We start from the raw sequence: 21,676 nt of genomic DNA, 5'->3' as shown, positions 1-21,676 counted from the left end.
GTCATGATGTTCTTGTAAAAAAATGGTTAATTCATTGAATAAGGGAATGTTCTCATGGCCGTATTGTGATTGTATTTTTTATTCCATATTGAGTACACAATTTCAGGCATAAGCATATAAACATATATTGGCGCTATAAAGTTTGTGAACTCGTTAGAATGTCCCATTAATATGACATAAAACTGCATTTTGGGGTAGATACAATGTTTTGATTGTCTATTGTTGCATTGTATTGCAATGTTGAACAGACCAAAAAACTATAATTCTGGCATTTCAATTTTTTGCCTAACTATGCTTTTTACTGATATGATTCATTTATTTTATATTTTGATAGACCACTCAGACATTTCTGATACCAAATATTTACATTTTTTCTTTTTATAAAATTCTTTCATTTTCAATGGGACAAAAGAGAGGTTATTTCAACTTTTGTGTCCCCTTAACCCATTTCTGACCTCGGACGGGATAGTATATCCGAGGTCAGAACACCTGCTTTGATGCAGGCTCCGGCGGTGAGCTTGCATCAAAGCCGGGATATGTCAGCTGTTTTGAACAGCTGACATGTGCCCGCAATAGCGATGGGTGGAATCGCGATCCACCCGCCGCTATTAACTAGTTAAATGCCGCTGTGAAATGCTGACAGCGGCATTTAACCGGCGCTTCTGGCCATCGGGCCGGAAATGAGCGCATCACTGACCCCCGTCACATGATCGAGGTTCAGCGATGCGTCTGCATAGTAACCATAGAGGTCCTTGAGACATCTATGGTTGCTGATGCTGGATTGCTGTGAGTGCCACTCTGTGGTCGGCGCTCATAGCAAGCCTGCAATTCAGCTACATAGGAGCGATCTGATGATCTCTCCCATGTAGCGAGCCGATCGAGTTGTGCCAGCTTCTAGCCTCCCATGGAGGCTATTGAAGCATGGTAAAAGTAAAAAAAAGTAAAAAAAATTAACCTGATCACTAAATGGCGTAGAGAGAAAAAAATTTGAAACGCCAGAATTACGTGTTTTTGGTCGCAGTGACATTGCATTAAAATGCAATAACGGGCAATCAAAAGAACGTATCTGAACAAAAGTGGCATCAATAGAAACATCAGCTTAGATTTTAAATAATAAGCCCTCAACGGACCTCAGATCATAAAAAATGGAGACGCTACAGGTATCGGAAAATGGCGCCTTTTTTTTTCTAGCAAAGTTTGGAATTTTTTTTCCCCAACTTAGAGAGAACCTAGACATGTTTGGTGTCTATGAACTCATAATGACCTGGAGAATCATAATGACAGGTCAGTTTTAGCATTTAGTGAACCTAGTAAAAAAGCCAAACAAAAAACAAGTGTGGAAATGCACCTTTTTTTGCAATTTCACCGCACTTGGAACTTTTTCCCATTTTCTAGTACACGACATGGTAAAACCAATGATGTCATTCAAAATACAACTTGTCCCGCAAAAAAATAAGCCCTCACATGGCCATATTGACAGAAAAATATAAAAGTTATGGCTCTGGGAAGGAGGGGAGCGAAAAACGAACACGTAAAAATGGAAAATCCCAAGGTCATGAAGGGGCTAAGGTACTTGAAGCTGCGATTGTTTGACCACTTGTGCTATACATAGCAGTGTTTCAGCACAGTTATGTATAGCAGGAAAAATAATCTCCTATAAATGCCGGCTACAAGCTGGCGCTCACAGGAGGATTATGAAAACAAGCATGAGGGTCATCAGCAGACCCCGGCTATCATGACAACCCATCAGCATGCCGATAGGAGCGTGGAATGACGTGCACCCCTGTTAGTGCATGATAAATGCCTCTGTCAGAGGCGGGGAAAGATGCATCAAAGGCAGTGACATGACATATGACTTCCTGCCATGAACACCATTATTTTTCTCTTAATGATGGACTCAAGAACATTAATATTAGCTCATGTAAAATAGACCAATCAAACAGTGTATTTGTTAACTCGTTTCAAGATTTCCAAACCTCTTCAACAGGACCAAACTACAATGATCAATGATTGGTCTTGAGGAAGAGGTTTAGAAACCTTGAAACAAGTTGACAAATAAACCGCATTCATACTTCACCTCCGATGTGATCGCATTTCATGTAAACCACTGTATTCCTCAGTCATTGCATGGTATCTCCTTGGTGGTCCTGCTGCAGCCTTTACACAACCCTATCAGGCGAGCATACCTATAATATCTTATACCACTTGGCTACCAGATAAGACCATATTTGCACTTTATGTCTCTCCAGCTTTACTGTTTGTTTTTAGAGGTTACCTTGGATTCTTTTGTGACCTCGCAGACTATTATACACCAAGCTCTAAGAATAATCATTGTTGATTATGCTTAAAGAGTGTAATAATAGTCTTGCATTCCTCCCTTTGTAAAGAGTTGTATGACTATGAATTGTTATAGTCTAAACTCTTTTGAGTTGGTTTTGCAACCTTTTCCAGCTAGGTGAGCATCAACAACTATTCCTTTGAGATCCTCAGAAATTACCCTTGTTCATACTAGTATACTGTATATAGTTACATAGTTGCGTAGGTTCAATAAAGATCTAGGTCCATCAAAGTTCAACCTTTCTCCACCAGTTGTACATTTCGTCACTAATCTAGCTATAACCCGCAATGTTATGTGTATCAAGGAAATCGTCCATCCCTTTTTTAAAAGCTGTTATAGTGTCGGCCATTACTACCTTCTGTGGTAGGGCATTTCACAATCTGTCTGCTCTATCTGTAAAGAACCATTTCCTGTTTAGCTGTCAGAATCGCTTTTCTTCCACCCGAAATGAGTGCCCCCTAGTCCTCAGCACAGTATTTATTAGACTTATATTTATACATGTAAATGAGATCCCCTCTGAGGCATCTTTTTTCGAAGCTAAACATGCCCAACTTTTCCAACCTCTCCTCATATGAGAGACCTTTCATCCCTTGTAATAACCTTGTTACCCATCGTTGAACTGATTCTAACTTTTGAATATCCTTTTGAAAATGTGGAGCCCAAAACTGGATCCCATATTCTAGATGTGGCCTCACCAGTGATTTCTAAAGGGGTAATAATACATTGAGATCGGGGATTTTATCTCTCTTTTTGTATATCCTAAAATCTTGTTTGCTTTTGCAGCTGCTGCTTGACATTGAGTACTGCTGCTCAGCTTAATTGTAGCGAGAATACCCAAGTCCTTCTTCTGTTCTGTATTTCCGAGTATACTCCCATTTAATGTATATGCAGCAATAGTATTATTCCGTCCTAGGTGCATTAATTTACATCTATCTACATTAAATCTCATTTTCCAAGTGTTTGCCCATTCGGATACATTTCCAACACATTTACATTTGCGGATGAGATCAGATCCCTGCTCTTTAAATTAAACAGGTCACCCACTCACACCTGATTGTCATTTCATTAATTAAAAACATTCTAATTTCACCTTCAAATTAACTGTAAATTCTAAAGGTTTACATACTTTTGGCACCCACAGATTTGTAATACTGTATCCTTTTCCTAATGTTAAAAAAATTACAAAGTCTAATATTTTTGACTGATTTGTTTGAATTGATTGTCTTTATTTATTTTTAGGACTTATGCAAAAATCTGATTTAGTGCTATGTCAAATTAACACACAAAAAAGGAAAATTCTAAACGGTTCACAAACTTTCAAGCACAATGTATATAATTCTCTTAGTTTAAGACAAGGACCCACATATTCAGCAGCTTTTCCCATTTGCAAAAAAAAAACAAAAACAAAGTAGTTTTCTCAAGTATTTCCTGCAAATCTGATTATTTTTGTTACAGAATTCAATATGTGATTTTGATCCGTGACTGAGATCAAAATCAAGCATTTCAATTTTTTGTAGTCACTTCATTGAGTGGTCTATAATGGGTACATGTTCTATGTGAAATATGGAAACACGGCCTTATACTGGAAATGATGCATTGCTTTCAGTGGCAACAAAATCTCTCTCATAGCAATCAGGCCTATGAATAGATGTATCCATTGTGATTTAATGTTCCAGTGGAGCAATTGGACAACATGGCATTATAATGTTAAGTCACTATAAATATAACGTGACTGGAGTCTAATGTAGACACTGAAATAATCCAATTAAAGCAATATTTTGATGGAAAACATATGACATTTATTTTGGAATACTAAACTATTTTTAATTTTGTTTCAACCTTGAATAGTTACTCTTCCATGATTTAATTAATATTAAAATTCTATGTATGTACTCAAGTATAAGCTGAGTATGCATTGTCCCCATCCTAGTATGCTTGACTCCTCATCCCTATCCTGGTATGCATGGCTCCTCATCCCTTTCCATGTCTGCATGGCTCCTCATCCCTAGTCTGGTAAGAATGGCCCCATCCCTATCGTTGTATGCATGGCCTCATCACTGTCCGTGTATGCATGGCCCATCCCTATCCTTGTATGCATGGCTCCATCCCTATCCTTGTATGCATGGCTCCATCCCTATCCTTGTGTGCATGGCCCCATCCCTCTAGTATGCATGGCTCCATTCCTATCCTTGAATGCATGGCTCAATCCCTATCCTTGTATGCATGGCTCCATCCCTATCCTTGTATGCATGGCTCCATCCCTATCCTTGTGTGCATGGCTCCATCCCTATCCTTGTATGCATCTTTATCCTGGTATGATTGGCCCCATTGAAAAAACATAAAAAATAACCATTATACTTATCTTCCTGTGCTCCCTCGCAGCGTCTTGTTCCGGTGCCAGCAGCTGATTTATGTTTGTAAGCAGCGCATGGCAGGGACTTCATGCGCTGCATATAAGTAGAGCACAGCTGCCAGAATACTCACTGCTCCCCACGCCAGAACTATGTGTGTGGAGGGCAGTGAGTATTAAGTAGCAAGCGCAGTGTCAGCTGCTCGGCGGTCACATGCGCCGCTACTTAAGAGAAATGAATATTCATCTCTCTCCACTCCCATGGTAGTGGAGAGAGGTGAAAATTAATTTCTCTTAAGTAGCGGACACACAATACTGCCCAGCAGCTGCAAGAGTCGGCTGCTGCGGCTGACACTGTGCATGCTATTATAGAGAAATGAGAATTCATTGCCAGTACAGTAAATATTCATTTCTCTTTAGGATCTTCTGGACACCTCACTCGAGTAGAAGCCAAGAGGGGTGTTTACAGTACAAAAAAATTTGCTCAAAAACTCGGTTTATACTCAAGTATATACAGTAATTAAAAAATTCAAATGAGAGTGCTGGGGGATCAGAAGATGTGATAAGGACCAGTTGGGAAGCGATGACCAGCAATGAGGTCAGAGAGGTAAGCAGCAGGTGAGTATAGCAATTTTTTTGTTTTTCATATTATATTTATTATGCTCTGGGAGAACACAGAGCATAATAATGGATGTTGAATTTCACTGGATAAACCTTGTGAACATAAGAATTTTAAATTTACCTCATCCGTTCATCTCTATTGAGTGTCAATTTGCAAAATGCATGCCTAGTTTTTTAATACTAATTTTCAATTGGAGCTCATGAGTACTGATGATTTTGATACTCAATTGCTGAATGATGGCTATTTATGTGATTTCACTTGATTTAGTTTCCAAACTCAATGCATTCCTTATCTTTTCCTTATTCTAATTAAAAAATTATTTTGCTAGGATGTCATTTTTCTAGTCGGTGACATATGTAAAGAGCACATGAGGAATGTAAATACTTTACTACAGTGGCTTGGGAAAGTATTCACCCCCTTTGCTTTTTACCTATTTTGTTACATTACAACCTGCATTTAAATATTTTTGTAATCTGATTTGTGTGTGATGCATCAGCATTAAGTAGTCTAAGTTGGTGAAATGAGGTGAGAAAAATGTAGGCATAAATTAAATTTATGGAATCAAATTAGTAAAAATTGCCATGTGCATATGTATTGAACCCTTTTGCGATGAAGTCCCTAAAAATTTGTGGTGCAAGCAATTACTTTCACATAAGTCACATGGTTAGTGAAAGGAAGTCAACCTGTCTGTATTAATGAGAGAGGCAGCACAGGGAACAAAGGTAACCGTGAAGAAGTTGCAGAGATCCCGAGCAGAGACTGTTATATCTGTTCATACAAGCACAATAAGATGTACATTTCATAGAGGTGGACTTTATATAAAAAAGTGGGCGGAAAAAAGCCTTTACTTACACACAAAAATTAGAAGGCTCATTTTGAGTTTGCCAAAAGACATGTGAGAGACTACTAAATTGTATGGAGGAAGGTGCTATGGTCAGATGACAACAAAATTGAACTTTTTGGCCAGCAAGTTAAAGCTATGTCTGGTGTCAAATTACCACAACTCATCACCCAACTCAAGAACACCATCCCTATAGTGAAACATGATGGAGGCAGCATCATGCTGTGGGAGTGTTTTTTGGCAGCAGGGACAGGTAAAATGGTCCAAGTTGAGGGGAAGATCGATTGTGTGAAATACAGGAATATTCTTTATCAAAACCTGTTTCAGTCTGTCATTAATTGGAGACTGGCACAAATATTCACCTAAAGCATACTGCTTTAGCCACACTCAAGCGGTTTAAGGGGAATGTGTAAATGTTTTGGAGTGGCCTAGTCAAAGCCCAAACCTTAAAAAAATGGAGAATCTGTGGTCAGACTAGAAGATTGCTCTTCACCAGAGGAAACCATTTAACTTGAAGTAATTGGAGCAGTTTTGCCTTAAGGAATGGGCAAAAATCCCCGTGGCAAGATGTGGAAAGCTCATAGAGATAGTAGTGTAGCTACCGGGGGGCAGAGGGTGCAAGCGCCCCAGGCCTGGAGCTCAGAGGGGGCCCACCCGGAGCTACACTACTGTAAGTGTATCAGCGCTTGCAGCGTGCCAATACAGTTACATTCTGCGGCAGAGCAGGGAGAATCGATCTCCCTACTCTGCCGCCTGGCCGCTATTGGGTCCTCGAGCAGGTGGGGGGCCCGATGCCAGCAGTGGGCCCCTGCCTGTTACCACAAATCAGCTGTATTGGCATTTAGCTGCTACAGCTGATCGCATTGATGAGGGAAGGAGCGTGCAGCTCTCCTTCTCCTAGCACCCGTCAGCATTTGACTTCACCGATGCCGACACTTATAGTGGGTGCCATGATGTCACCACCCGTCGCCCGCTGTCAGGAGATGAGCGGGAACTTGGAGCACCGCTGGAACAAGGAGGAAGAGAGGTGAGTATTTATTTATTGCTTTTTTATGGGGGCTGCCTTACACTACAGGGTCTGCCTATGGGGGTGCTGTCTTATACTTACAGGGTCTGCCTATGGGGTGCTGTCTTATACTTACAGGGTCTGCCTATAGGGGTACTGTCTTATACTACAGGATCTGCCTATGGGGGTGCTGCTTTATACTACAGGATCTTCCTATGGGGTACTGCCTTATACTACAGGGTCTGCCTATGGAGTGCTATCTTATACTACAGGGTCTGCCTATGGGGGTACTGTCTTATACTACTGGGTCTGCCTATAGGGGTACTGTCTTATACTACAGGATCTGCCTATGGGGATTCTGCCTTATACTGCAAGATGTGCCTATAGGGGTACTGTCTTATACTACAGGGTCTGCCTATAGAGGTACTGTCTTATACTACAGGATCTGCCTATGGGGTGCTGCTTTATTCTACAGGATCTGCTTATGGGGGTGCTGCCTTACACTACAGGATCTGCCGATGGGGATGCTGCCTTATATTACAGGATCTGTCTATGTGAGTGCTGCCTTATACTACAGGATCTGCCCATAGGAGTGCTGCCTTATACTAAAGGATCTGCCTATGGGAGTGCTGTCTTATTCTAGAGGGTCTGCCTATGGGGTGCTGCCTTATACTACAGGGTCTTCCTATGGGGGTGCTACCTTATACTACAGGGTCTGTCTATGGGTTGCTGTCTTTAATTAAAGCATCTGTCTATGGGGGTGCTACCTTATACTACAGGGTCTGTCTATGGGTTGCTGTCTTTAATTAAAGCATCTGCCTATGGGGTGCTGCCTTATGCTACAGGTCTGTCTATGAGGTGCTCTCTTATACTACAGGGTCTGCCTATAGGGGTGCTGTCTTATACTATGGGGTGCTGCCTTACACTAGAGTCTGCCTATGGGATGCTGTCTTATACTATGGGGTGCTGCCTTATACTATGGGGTGCTGCCTTACACTAGAGTCTGCCTATGGGGTGCTGTCTTATAATACAGGGTCTGCCTATGGGGGTGCTGTCTTGTGTTATAGTCTGCCTATGGGTGCTGCCTTGTGCTATAGGGTCTGCCTATGGGGAGTGTATTATACTATATTGAGTACTATCTGGTGCATTATACTATATGGAGGCCATCCAGTGGGCCATCGTACAGTGTGGGGATTACAGTAAAGGGGCCATCATACAGTGCTGGAGCTATCAAACAGTTTGGGGGCTACTATGGGGTCAGTATACTGTGTGGGGGTGCATTACAGTGAGGAGGCATCATGGTATGTGTATCATAATATGCATAGGGAAGCTGTACAGGGGGGCAGACTCGGGACATTATTCAATGTGAAGTGGGCACTTATTGATATAGGGGAACTCAAGTTACTGTGACTATTAAAGGGGCACACAGGGCAATATTACTTTCTAGGGGGCCAAATGTGGGCAATGTTTTCTAGTGCACTTGCACCCGGCGTTACTATATTATAGAGGGGTGCTTTAGAAATTAGAAGGCACAGAGAACCACACAGCAGATGCAGTAATAGGGACACATACGGCAGCAGCGGCTCAGTATTGGGGTATCAGGTGCAATAATAGGGACACATACGGCACCAGCAGCTCAGTATTGGGGTATCAGGTGCGGTAATAGAGACACATACGGCACCAGCGGCTCAGTATTGGGGTATCAGGTGCAGTAATAGGGTCACATAGGGCAGCAGCGACTCAGTATTTGGGTATCAGGTGCAGTAATAGGGTCACATAGGGCAGCAGAGGGTCAGTATTGGGTTATCAGGTGCAGTAATAGGGACACATACGGCAGCAGCGGCTCAGTATTGGGGTATCAGGTGCAGTAATAGGGACACATACAGCAGCAACGGCTTAGTATTGGGGTATCAGGTGCAATAATAGGGACACATACGGCACCAGTGGTTCAGAATTGGGGTATCAGGTGCAGTAATAGGGACACATACGGCACCAGTGGCTAAGTATTGGGGTGTCAGGTGCAGTAATAGGGACATATACGGCAGCAGCGGCTCAGTATTGGGGTATCAGGTGCAGTAATAGGGTCACATAGGGCAGCAGAGGCTCAGTATTTGGGTATCAGGTGCAGTAACAGCATCACATACTGTACGGCAGCGGCTCAGTATTGGGGTATCAGGTGCAGTAATAGAGTTGTAATCAAGGTACCTGGTTAGGGGCCCACTCAGAAGTTTTGCCCCCCCGAACCAAAACCCTAGCTACGCCTCTGCATAGAGACTTATCCAAAGCAACTTGCAGCTGTAATTGCCACAAAAAAAGGCTTTAGAAAGTGATGACTTTAGGGGGGTGAATAGATATGATTACTAAAGTTTTCAGCTTTTTGTTCTGTTTGTTGTTTGCTTCACAATAAAAAGAAAACCACATCTTCAAAGTTGTAGGTGTGTTCTTTACATGAACTATTATAAACCATAAAAAAAACTGTGAAATTCCAGGTTGTTTGGTAGCAAAACACAACATATGCAAAGAGAGGGGAAAACTTTTGCAAGCCACTGTATGTAAGAGGATTTTTTGTTGAGCAAATTTCGGCTAACAATGTGAACCAATCAACAATATAACAAGATATACAACAATCATTTAAAGGCCCCTTTATACCAGTCGATGATGAAAAATTGATAATTCCTCATTTAAAATGGCATTACATTTATACTAAAGTTAGAAAAAACATATTTTCAAGTACAGTCCTTGAATTTCACTATTTATCATATAGAAATGTGTGGCTCTGGCCGTGCACTAATCTTAACCTGCAGACATTAGCTGTGACGGATAGTTATTATGAGACTTTTCCTTTCCTGTGCCAGTTACTGATTGGCTGTCAAGTACTTTCATGGTGACAAGACATAAAAGAAGAATCACAAAATCACACACAAGCATGCCAGGGCCCAGTGTTGTGATTTGTTTTTATTTTCTCTTTTTGGTTCCAACCAAAATACATACAAGTGCTTCTCACAAAATTATAATATCATCAAAAAGTTATTTCTTTCAGTTCTTTAATACAAAAAGTGAAACTCATATATTATATAGAGTCATTACAACCAGAGTGATCTATTTCAAGTGTTTATTTCTGTTAATGTTGATGATTATGACTTACAGCCAATGAAAACTCAGAATTCATTATCTTAATTATCTTATCTAAATTATAATTAACATAAAACACCTGCAAAGGCTTTTTAAAAAGGTCCCTTAATCTGTTTCAGTAGGCTCCAAAATCATGGGGAAGACTGCTGACTTGACAGATGTCCAGAAGGCAGTCATTGACGCACTCCACAAGGAAGGTAAACCACACATAGATGTATCCAGGACATGGGCTACAAGTGTCACATTCCTTGTGTCAAGCCACTCATGACCAATAGACAATGCCAAAATCGGCTTACCTGGGCCAAGGACAAAAAGAACTGGACTGTTGCTCAGTGGTCCAAGGTATTATTTTCAGATGAAAGTAAATTTTGCGTTTCATTTGGAAATCAAGGTCCAAGTGTCTGGAGGAAGAGTGGAGAGGCCATAATCCAAGCTGCTTGAGGTTGCCATTTCTGTGTGTGGTTCCATCATTACTCCCCAGCAACATGCCCACTGTCTTGGGGTCATACTTGATTTCGAGCTTTCATTCACCTCCCACATCCGATCACTGGTTCGCTCTTATCTGCACCTCAAAAAACATTTCTAGAATTCAACCCTTTCTTACTTGAATGCTGCAGTCAGGATCATGTTCCTCACAAATCGTTACACCGATGCCTCTACCTTGTGTCAGTCATTTCACTGGTTAACCATCCACTCCAGAATCCAGTACAAAACTATTACCCTCATCCGCAAAGCACTCCATGGCTCAGCACCACCCTACATCTCCTCTCTGGTCTCAGTCTACCACCCTACCCGTGCCCTCCTTTCTGCTAATGACTTGAGGTTAGCATCCTTAATAATCAAAACCTCCCACTCCCATCTCAAAGACTTTTCATGTGCTGCGCCAGTTCTCTGGAATGCACTACCCAGGTGCATATGATTAATCCACAATTCCCACAGTTTTAAGTGTGCCCTAAAAACACACTTGTTCAGACTGGCCTATCGTTACCTTCTCAATACATTAACCTAACTATCCCTGTGTTGCCCATTCAAAATTTTTACCATAACCAGGTTCCTCGCATCATGTTCTCAAATGCTTTTTTTTTTTGCATTTAATAGCCCTCTGTGTCTGTACTGTTGCATACTTAGGCTGATAACCAGTTCATGCAGCATTACATGAACTTCCAATTCTTACACTTTGGCTGGTCCAAAAAACAAAAGCAATTGTTACCATCCACCTTTTGTGTCTCCCCTTTTTCTCATAGATTGTAAGCTTGCAAGCAGGGCCCTCATTCCTCTTGACATCTGTTTTGATCTATGTGCTTATTGTTATGCTGTAATGTCTATTGTATGTACAAGTCGCCTCTAAAATGTAAAGTGCTGCGGAATATGTTGGCGCTATTGAAATAAAATTATTATTATTATTATTACCGGTATTTCTATTGTGAAGTTTCCACAATCAGTGTTGATTTAGGGAGCCATGTCTTCTGCTGGTGTAGGTCCGCTGTGTTGTATCAAGGCCAAAGGCAACGAAGCCGTCTACCTGGAAATTTTAGTCAGTGAAAAGAGGGAGACACAAAAGCGCAAATAGGGTCTTATCAAACGTTACACAAAGTTGCCCACCAATTTATGTTATTGAATGCCCCTGCGGAAAACAATATGTCGGGAGAACTACACAAGCATTACACCTCCGACTTAATTCGCATCGATATAATATAAAAAATGGTCTCCTTACCCATGGCCTTTCTAGGCACTATACCTTGGTACATAATAAAGATTTTAAAGCCGTAAAAATTAGTCCTATTGATCACATCCCAGCACATGTCCCTAATAGAGTCATGAAACTGAACAGAAAAGAGGTTTATTGGATTTACAAGCTAGGCAGCCTGAAACCTCATGGTCTTAATGAAATTACTGAAGTTTTTATCTGATTTTTGCAGGCTTTTAATGTATGTGTGCTGACTATTTTTTATATGTATGCATATATATAAATATGTGTATGTATTTATATATTTTTTATATCTATTTATATATTTTTATATCTATTTATATATTTTTTATTAACATATTTGTAGAACTAAAAATTACCTGAATGATTTTAATACTAAGTTTTAATGGCTGTAAGATTCTGCTTATATTTCTATATTATGTTTATGTGCTTCTTCTTTGTCCAATTATTAAGTTTTTGTGCCTTTCTGGAAGCCAAACCCCTTTTTTTGTGCTCTAGCTGGCACTCGAACCCGTCAGCTTTGTTCCATTTTACTGGGGGAGCATTTGTCCTCTGGACTCTCCATGAATTAATCAGATGTGCCCATTTTCTCTCACTTCTAGTGAAGTGATCCTCATTTGGTGTATGCTCCAGCATTTCAACTCCCCGTTTCTTAATTATTTCTTTTTGTGGTATGACATACTCCCAAATAATTTGACTAACACATTTCTACTTTTAACATAAAAAATTATTTTAATATTTATTAATAAAAAAGTATTTTAACTATGGTTCAACACTGGCAACCTGTGCTCTCCTAGAGTCTATCCTCCAGCTCAGTAGCTCAATGTAAATGCCTTCACCTCTGAATGTTTTATTTTTTTCCGATGAGTTCAGTTCCACTTTGTGAGACTGTGCTTTTTTTTTTTTTTTTTTCTCTCTTTTCAATTTTTGTTATCCTATAAACAAAAATGAAGGCTAAATGTGTAATATATCAATTTGTATTTCTCTGATGATTGTTAATCTTGTTATGTGAATTTCCTGATGAGCCTGAACTCTGACACTGGGTGTTATCTGATCCATTGGGCGTCGCTTCCAAATGCTGACATGTACTTAAACCCTGTATACCTATGACTCTTGTACAATATTTGTGGTATGTCCTGATGAAGGGGTCACCTGAACCCTGAAACGCGTAGAATAAACCACGTTGAAACCTCTACAATTTTTGAAATTCTTCATGCGGCAGCGCGGGGATGATCCTTTTTTCTCCTATCTAAGTGGAAATTTTAGAGCACTTCATGCTTCCCTATGCCAACAAGCAGACTTGAAACCTGTTCACACTGCCAAAAGTACTAATACCTGGTTTAAAAACAGCAGTATCACTGTGCTTGATTGGCCAGCAAACTCGCTTGATCTTAACCCCATAGAGAATCTATAGGGTATTGTCAAGAGGAAGATGAGAGACACCAGACCCAACAATGCAGATGAGCTGAAGGCTGCTATCAAAGAAACCTGAGCTTCCATAACACCTCAGCAGTGTCACAGGCTGATCGCCTCCATGCCACGCCGCATTGATGCAGTTATTGATGCAAAAGGAGCCCCGACCAAGTATTGAGTGCATTTACTGAACATATATTTAAGTAGGCCTACATTTCAGATTTTAAAATCATTTTTTCAAGCTGGTGTTATAAAGTATTCTAATTTGCTAAGACAATGACTTTTGGGTTTTCAATCGCTGCAAGCCATAATCATCAACATTAACAGAAATTAACACTTGAACTAGATCACTCTGTTTGTAATGACTCTATATAATATGAGTTTCAAGTTTTGCATTGAATAACTTAAATAAATTAACTTTTTAATGATATTCTAATTTAGTGAGAAGCACTTGTAGCTTCTAGCCTAGTGTCATCTGCCAGTTATATGATGCCAAGCTTACAATACCTTCATTGCTCAAGTCAGCCATATCTACAATATAATTGTCTAAGGGTCACTTCCGTCTGCCTGTCTGTCTTTCTGTCTTTTTGTCTGTCTGTCACGGATATTCAATGGTCGCGGCCTCTGTCTGTCATGGAAATCCAAGTCGCTGATTGGTCGTGGCAAAACAGCCACGACCAATCAGCGACGGGCACAGTCCGGCAGAAAAATGGCCGCTCCTTCCTCCCCCCAATCAGTGCCCGCACCATACTCCCCTCCAGTCAGCACTCACACAGGGTTAATGGCAGCATTGACCGCAGTGTAACGCACTCGGTTAACGCTGCTATTAACCCTGTGTGACCAACTTTTTACTATTCATGCTGCCTATGCCGCATCAATAGTAAAAAGATCTAATGTTAAAAATTCAAAAAAAAATTAAAAAATAGTTATATACTCACCATCTGTCGGATCAGGAACAGGCCATTCCCGCTCCTCGCGACGCCCTGGTAACCGCTCCATGAATTGCGGTCTCGCGAGATGATGACGTGCGGTCTCACGAGACCGCTACGTCATCATCTCACGAGACCGCAATGCACTCTTCAGACCAGAGCGGGCGAAGAATGTCGGTAACCGCTTCGATTTGGGGGCCAACGGAGGGTGAGTATATAACTATTTTTTATTTTAATTCTTTTTTTTAACAGGGATATGGTGCTCACATTGCTATATACTGCGTGGGCTGTGCAATATATTACGTGGGCTGTATTATATACTACTACATTGCTGGGCAATATACTACATGACTGGGCAATATACTACGTGGCTGGGCAATATACTACGTGACTGGGCAATATACTACGTGACTGGGCACTATACTATGTGGCTGGGCAATATACTACGTGGCTGGGCAATATACTACGTGACTGGGCAATATACTACGTGACTGGGCAATATACTACGTGACTGGGCAATGTACTGCGCGGGCTGTGCAATGTACTGCGCGGGCTGTGCACTGTACTACGCGGGCTGTGCATTATACTGCGTGGGCTGTGCTATACACTACGTGGCCTGTGTTATACACTACGTGGCCTGTGTTATACACTATGTGGCCTGTGTTATATACTGCGTGCGTACTACTACGTGGGCTGTGCAATATACTACGCGGGCTGTGCAATATACTATGTGGCTGGGCAATATACTATGTGGCTGGGCAATATACTACGTGACTGTGCTGTATACTACGTGACTGGGCAGTATACTACGTGTCTGTGCTCTGTGCTGTATACTACGTGGCTCTGTGCTGTATACTACGTGGCTGGGCAATATACTACATGATTGGCCAATATACTATGTGACTGGGTAGTATACTACGTGACTGGGCAGTATACTACGTGTCTGTGCTGTATAGTACGTGGCTCTGTGCTGTATACTACGTGACTGGGCAATATACTACGTGGCTGGGCAATATACTATGTGGCTGGGCAATATATTATGTGGCTGGGCTGTATACTACGTGACTGGGCAGTATACTATGTGTCTGTGCTGTATAGTACGTGGCTCTGTGCTGTATACTACATGACTGGGCAATATACTACGTGGCTGGGCAATATACTACGTGACTGGGCTGTATACTACGTGACTGGGCAGTATACTACGTGTCTGTGCTGTATAGTACATGGCTCTGTGCTGTATACTACGTGACTGAGCAATATAGTACGTGGCTGGGCAATATACTATGTGGCTGGGCAATATACTATGTGGCTGGGCAATATACTACGTCAATGGGCAATATACTATATGGCTGGGCAATATACTACGTGGCTGGGCAATCTACTACGTGGTTGGGCAATATACTACGTGGCTGGGCAACATACTATGTGGCTGGGCAATGTACTACGTGTTTGGGCAATATACTATGTGGCTGGGCAATATACTACGTGGGCTGTGCAATATACTACGTGGACATGCATATTCTAGAATACCCGATGCGTTAGAATTGGGCCACATCTAGTACATTTATAAAATTGTTGGTTCAGCTGAGAATTACAGTATTTCTATGACTCCTACATATACATGAGGACCAACATATAAGTTGTTTAAATCCAAAGAAGGGAATAAGTAGTTATCATTCACCCTTTGTACTTGCTTTGCACTCATTGAAAAAGGGATCGGGCACATTGAAATAATAATAATAATCTTTATTTTTATATAGCGCTAACATATTACGCAATGCTTTACAGGTTGCACACATTATCATCGCTGTCCCCGTTGGGGCTCACAATCTAAATTCCCTATCAGTATGTCTTTGGAATCTATCATGCTTGATCATTCTTATCCCTGGAGAAGGAGTGGGGTCGTCCCATAGCCATTAAATCATGAGGCGATCCCAATGAAATCAGATGTTTCAGTCAGCTTTTGTGTAATGTGTATAGGTGCCTTAAAAGTATAGTTCCAATGCAGCTTCCAAGTCACAATTTTGCCTTCTGGTTTCAAAACCATCAGTATCAAACAACTCTGTAAGTCACTGTAAAAGAAATCATCCTATATTAAAGGCAATGTGAATAGTGTCTGGTGATGAAGAATTTTCCATCCCTATATATAATTGTAGAGCATTAGTTTATAGAAACAAAATGATTTCCATGTCACTAGGCTCTGCAAAATTAATGCCATCACATACTCTTAGGAAGTAAAATTACACTCTCTTTCTAATAACTACATAAATGGGAATTACAGATAATTAATTTTTTTAAATTTTATTGAAAGTTTGTTGAAATTGAGACAAAAAATATTGAAAAACATTCAATAAGCTATATATTTATATTAATATATCTATCTATCTATTTAACTATCATCTATGAAATATAGTTCTTAAACCCACAATGTATAGGTCTACATCTAACAAATGGCTGAAAGGAAGGAAACAGAAAGTTGAAAAAGAAAGTAAAAGAATTTTTGACAAGTGAAAGGTACAGTATGTCTATGGTGCCTTATGAAATGCCCTTTAAATAGAAGCACCAATAGGGTTACCTTCAACCTGTTGTTCCTATTAATTAAAAAATCATGCTGAAATATTATGCATATTGTGCACAGAAAATGAATAAAACATTTGAATTCTTATCACGTTGATGAGCAAACACTTTTTTTTATTTAACTCTTTCCATGCTTTCGGGCTCATCATTTTACTTACACTGATATTATAGTTTCAGCACAGAATGGGTCAAAGTTTCTAAGCGGTTGAATTCCAAAGTGATGACACTGCCACTCATCGTAGTAATTACTGTACAATTACTGAAGAGGCAATGACCTTTGGGATGGAATTCTGTAATCATTTTTATGCTTGAATGTGAAGGGGGTGTAATTTAACCTTTAAATACTTTGTATCAATTACAGCACAGTATCTATTTCATGTCAGAGTTTAAATGCAGTGGAAATAAATAATATTATAGTATTCAGGAAACTGAAATGAGGAAACAACTCTGGTTGTTAAATTGCTGGCTACTGTTCAAGACTAGTGATTTTTTTCACATGACCTTGGAAATAAAAAATACAGCTTCACTCATTTGATAATTCACAAGCCCAAACTGTATTGCAAATACGATGATGATTTATGATTAAGTCATTCCTTACTATGATACAACCTATAGAATTATAATTGGAACAAGTCCAAAATACAGGATTTGAGCACAGAAGAGTAAGGTCATGGTCATATAGTCTGGTTGTAGTGTGGGCTTATACTGTCCATAATTGTTACCCAAAAACATGGTTTGGATTCAATTAGGAAGGAAAATGTTAATTTGATGCAACATGTAGTAGCCTAAATGTGGTCAATCACGTTTCTGCATGTTAAAATGGAAAACTTTGAGGCAATTGCTCAACAAATGTCAAGGTTTGGCTACAACCTTAGTGTAAACATAGGTCCTGAAAAAGGCAACAATATTTTTACAAATGTGCTAAGGACATGATTTTGGCTGGACAGGATTCACCATAACACCTTGCACCGATTACATCATATGGTATAGTGCAATTAATCAGGAGGGACAATCATAGCTTGAATAAATGCAACAAAAACAAATTACAGAATTAAAAAGTTAAAAGCCCCACCCACCACTGCCTGCAATTTAAAATCCAGACTTAGATGGCGGGCCTGCCTGGATTCCTGGGTGGGCACCAATACGATTGATTTGATCAATATGTGACAGAGAAGAAAGCTATAGGTTCCTTGTGATACCACCCGGTCTCATAGTTTGCAGGCTACTATGGACATGTAGACTATAGATTAACATGGCCATGCCCATGACATCAGTGTCCCACTAGAGGCTGTGCAATTACATTACTTAACCACTAACTAAATATACAGTATGCCTTGTGACAACCACCAAGCTTCTCATAGAAGCTTTGTGGCTGTCAACATGCATTTTTACAACATTCAGTCTCTTTTTTTAGGATTTGTTTACAATTTTGATTTCCTCCTTAGTCGACTTTGGCCAAGACAGAGAAGGGTGTTGCAATCTGACACTAAGGTACTTTGACCTTGGAATTCACCACTAATCTCTTTGGAGTTTCTTCTAGGTTTTCAGGTTACCATTCCTATTTTCCATTTCTTCAAATTTTCCCTCAATCTTCCTCTTGTGGCCATGTCCAAGGTCATTAGCTTCAGTCCTGTAGACCTTAAACACCTGAATAATATGTGCAGCTTTAGTTACAGGAACATCAAGCTGTTTGAAGATGGTCTCACAGACTTTACCTTTAACATATTTGTCTATAATTTTCTTTCTAATATCCTGAGACAACTCTCTCCTTAGACTTCTTTTGTCCAAGTTCGATGTTCTTCTAAACACCATATCAAACAACACTTCCATTAGTTTGTTTTTATAAGAATTTTTTGTTTAACCACAATTCAAAATTTAATTCGTTGATAAGTAGTGTTGAGCGATACCTTCCAATATTTGAAAGTATCGGTATCGGATGGTATCGGCCGATACCGGCAAAATATCGGATCTCGCCGATACCGAGTTCCGATACCAATACAAGTCAATGGGACACAAATATCGGAATGTATCCTCGATGGTTCCCAGGGTCTGAAGGAGAGGCAACTCTCCTTCAGGCCATGGGATCCATATTAATGTAAAAAATAAAGAGTAAAAATAAAAAATATGGCTATAGTCACCCCTCCGAAGGACCCTGGCTGTCACAGCTGCAAGCGTCCGCCTCTGTTCCTGAGAATTGTAGAGAGTGAAGGACCTTCGATGACATCGCGGTCAGGTGACCAGTCACCTGACTGCTCACGTGACCGCTCACCTGACCGCGACGTCATCGAAGGGCCTTCACTCTCTGTATTCTTATGAACGGAGGTGGACGCTCGCAGCGGTGACAGCCAGGGTTCTTTGGAAGGGTGACTATAGCCATATTTTTTATTTTTATTCTTTATTTTTTACATTAATATGGATCCCAGGGCCTGAAGGAGAGTTTACTCTCCTCCAGACCCTGGGAACCATACGCACCGCACACTCCGATACCGATTTCCGATATCACAAAAATATCGGAACTCGGTATCGGAATTCCGATACAGCAAGTATCGGCCGATACCCGATACTTGCAGTATCGGAATGCTCAACACTATTGATAAGTAAATTTAAATTGAAAATACTTTGGTCAGTTTCAAGTTATTTCACTGACTATTGTGGGTTTCTCTTATGTTAAAGGGAATCTGTCAGTAGGATTAATATTTCTAAGAATGTCTACTTGGACATGCAGGTCATAGAAAGCTGAATAAAATATCATATCTGCAATATGAAGTCTAATTCCAGAGAAATCCTTATTTTTCTTAATATGTAAATAAGTTGTTAAAACCTATGGTTGAGACTTAGATGTCGCTGAGACTCTGCCTTTAGAGCTTATTTTAAATGAAATGGGGCATTACTAGTGTGAGAAATGTAATAACTGACAGTCCGTACATCAAAAGAGTAGCAGACAGCACAACTGATAAAGGTATGCCCGTCCTAGTTCCACTGGACCCAAATGGAAAAGTACATACCAGATGAAAAAGTGAAGGACAGCATCGAATCCAGGTGAAATGTAGAAAAATCTTTATTGTGCCAGATGCAACGTTTCAACCATAGAAGGTCTTTTAGAAAAATCTTTATTGCATGCTTGAAAAAGACCTTCTATGGTTGAAACGTTGCATCTGGCACAATAAAGATTTTTCTACATTTCACCTGGATTGGATACTGTCCTTTACTTTTTCTTCTGGTATGTAATAAATGACAGTTTGATTTCCCCTTACATGTCTCGCACTGGTAATGCCCCCTTTCATGTTATATATGCTCCAGAGACAGATTCTCAGGGACATCTGTATCAGACTCATAGATCTTAACAGAAAGGAATAAGACATTGGATTGCAGATATCAAGGTACAGTTTCATTTAACTTTACATGAACTGCATGTCCATAAAGATGGCTTAGGAGTAGTATTGAGCATTCCGATACTGCAAATATCGGGTATCGGCCGATATTTGCTGTATCGGAATTCCGATACCGAGTTCCGATATTTTTGCGATATCGGAAATCGGAATCGGAAGTGTTCCCAGTCATCTTCGGCGTGTGCGGTGTGTATTGTTCCCAGGGTCTGAAGGAGAGGAAACTCTCCTTCAGGCCCTGGGATCCATATTCATGTAAAAAATAAAGAATAAAAATAAAAAATATGGATATACTCACCCCTCCGACGAACCCTGGCTGTCACCGCTGCAAGCTTCTGCCTCCGTTCCTAAGAATGCAGAGAGTGAAGGACCTTCGATGACCGCGACGTCATCGAAGGTCCTTCACTCTCTGCATTCTTAGGAACGGAGGCAGACGCTTGCAGCGGTGACAGCCAGGGTTCGTCAGAGGGGTGAGTATAACATTATTTTTTATTTTTATTCTTTATTTTTTACATGAATATGGATTTCAGGGCCTAAAGGAGAGTTTCCTCTCCTTCAGACCCTGGGAACCATCCAGGATAGCTTCCGATACTTGTGTCCCATTGACTTGCATTGGTATCGGGTATCGGTATCGGCGATATCCGATATTTTTTGGATATCGGCCGATCCCATCCGATACCGATACCTTTGAGTATCGGAAGGTATCGCTCAACACTACTTAGGAGTGTTCATCCTACAGACTGAAGAGTAGCAACAATTTTGTCCATTTGTGTACAGTTAGGTCCATATATATTTGGACAGAGGCAACATTTTTCTAAATTTGGTTATAGACATTACCACAATGAATCTGAAACAAAATAATTCAGATGCAGTTGACGTTCAGACTTTCAGCTTTCATTTGAGGGTATCCACATTAAAATTGGATGAAGGGTTTAGGAGTTTCAGCTCCTTAACATGTGCAACCCTGTTTTTAAATGGACCAAAAGTAATTGGACACATTAAATAATTTTAAATAAAATGTTCATTTTTAGTACTTGGTTGAAAAAACTTTGTTGGCAATGACTGCCTGAAGTCTTGAATTCATGGACATCACCAGATACTGCGTTTCCTCCTTTTTGATGCTCTGCCAGGCCTTCACTGCGGTGGTTTTCAGTTTCTGTTTGTTTATGGGCCTTTCTGTCTGAAGTTTAGTCTTTAACAAGTGAAATGCATGCTCAATTGGGTTGAGATCAGGTGACTGACTTGGCCATTCAAGAATATTCCACTTCTTTGCTTTAATAAACTCCTGGTTGCTTTGGCTTTATGTTTTGGGTCATTGCCCATCTGTAGTATGAAACGACGACCAATCAGTTTGGCTGCATTTGGCTGGATCTG

The sequence above is a fragment of the Ranitomeya imitator genome, chromosome 3, assembly GCF_032444005.1.
Source record: "Ranitomeya imitator isolate aRanImi1 chromosome 3, aRanImi1.pri, whole genome shotgun sequence".
Classification (NCBI taxonomy): domain Eukaryota; kingdom Metazoa; phylum Chordata; class Amphibia; order Anura; family Dendrobatidae; genus Ranitomeya; species Ranitomeya imitator.
Note: the sequence above shows the minus strand (reverse complement) of the source record.